This window comes from Pundamilia nyererei, unplaced genomic scaffold, assembly GCF_000239375.1.
Source record: "Pundamilia nyererei isolate P.nyererei 1_Seehausen unplaced genomic scaffold, PunNye1.0 scaffold00156, whole genome shotgun sequence".
NCBI lineage: Eukaryota > Metazoa > Chordata > Actinopteri > Cichliformes > Cichlidae > Pundamilia > Pundamilia nyererei.
Genome location: NW_005187557.1, coordinates 1,024,825 through 1,026,434, shown reverse-complemented (window position 1 = coordinate 1,026,434; position 1,610 = coordinate 1,024,825). Strand labels below are relative to the sequence as shown.

The 1,610-nt window shown below is 43.0% G+C and overlaps 1 protein-coding gene across 2 annotated transcripts in view; it reads left to right on the top strand.

Annotated features, from left to right (window-relative positions):
• The first annotated feature begins 502 nt into the window (after positions 1 to 502).
• The window catches only part of LOC102197518 (visinin-like protein 1), a 23,894-nt gene continuing 22,786 nt past the window's right edge, over positions 503 to 1,610 (top strand). The window contains exon 1 of one of the 2 annotated variants that reach the window (XM_005745245.1): positions 503 to 549. The gene's annotated coding sequence lies outside the window, so the exon portion shown is untranslated. Of the gene's footprint in view, positions 690 to 1,610 lie in introns of both variants that reach the window. The other variant, XM_005745244.2, reaches the window with a different exon arrangement.

Below are 1,610 nucleotides of genomic sequence, written 5' to 3'. Positions count from 1 at the left end.
TGGTGACAGATCTCATTCAAGGTGCCTGTCATGAGTGTTACAGTTAAGAGTTCTGTAGTTTTGCTATTTTGTCTGGTGTCTAATTCTTTGTGACCTTATGGGCCCAGGTTCCCTGTCTGTTCCGATAAGTAAATATCCACCATGTTATAGGAGCTAAAGGACAAAGTTTACAAATAATAAAATAAAATATGGCGAATTTGAGCGAGAAGTACCAGAAAATTACACAGGACAACGAACATGTGTCGTGTGTATTTCTGTTTTCGCTGGAGATGTGTTGTTTTTTTTTACAGTTTTTCACTACTGGGCTCTCTCTCTCTCTCTCTCTCTCTGCTGCGCACGCGGTGCTACAGAGACAGGACGCGAGGGCACAGGCGCGTGCGCTTGTTGTGCGCTCTTTGTTTTATTGACGTGCGGCTCCGTCGAATCACTTAAAAGGGGTCCACCTTTAAACGGAAACCTAGCCAATCTCCGGGTCGGAGAGGCGGGCTTTATGCAAATGTGTTGGCAAGGGAGACGCAGCGGTTCATTCATCTGCTTCCAGAGAGAGAGGTGAGTTAACGCGAAGGTTATTTTACATAAGGGAACAACTGTTTTGGAGCAAAACACCGCCGCGAGAATAGCTGGAAAGAAAAAGAGAGGCTTTTGTTTTCTGGCTGAAAGGAGCTTAATCTTCTTCCACGCGTTACAGGGTAAGTGGAGGACATTTATTTGGCATATTTGTAAATACTCTGTTTTCATCGTCATATTAACGTGCACAGGTGGTAGTGAAAATGTGTCAAATCTGCCTTTAATTTCTACAAAAGAGATTAAAACAAGAAGTCATGGACACTATTTTGCTGTTGGCTATTATCCAGAAAGGATGAACTTAACTCTCTCCCCTGTTTGTATCACTGTGATAATTTGTCACTGCAAATGAATCAAAGTCGGTGTTTTAGGTAGACTGGACTGTATTTGTTGAGCAAATAGAGCTTCAAGTGTTTTGCTCAAGGACACTTGGGGCTGTTGAGGCAATTGAACTTGGGTCCACGTTTCCCTGTTCAAAACAAAAGAGGCACTCTGGTGATGACAGCAGTCATTATCACCCTGGCGTTTGTTACATTGGGTGAGTCATTTTTAAAGAATATGCTGTTTTCTTCTGCCTTTACCTGAAAATGCAGCTTTGGGAAGTCAGAGCTAGGATGCCCTTCATGCTTTAGGAGCAATAAGTGGCTGAACAAAATAAAGCTCACTCCGTGTTTCAAGACTGAAACTGGACTCTGACTGTGTTCTGTTAATGGCTTGATATAAGCATGGTAGTTGCATATCCTGCTGTTTTTAGCAAATACATGGAGGCTCTGACTGCCCCCTGAGTGGATGGTTGCGCTAAATGTAACTGATGAATATCAGGAGTCAGTGTTTGTGTGTTTGCGAGAGAAAACTGTATCCATGAGTCATTTGTTGCTGACCTGTGAGAGTGCAGAGTGAGGCAGATATGGGTGATCAAAGCAGGCTGAGCTGGTAGTTTAGTTTTATCTACATAATTCAGTCCTCTGGATGATACCAGGACAATCAATAAGACCAGCTTTAAATGAGTGTGTGTGTGTGTGTGTGTGTGTGTGTGTGTGTGTGTG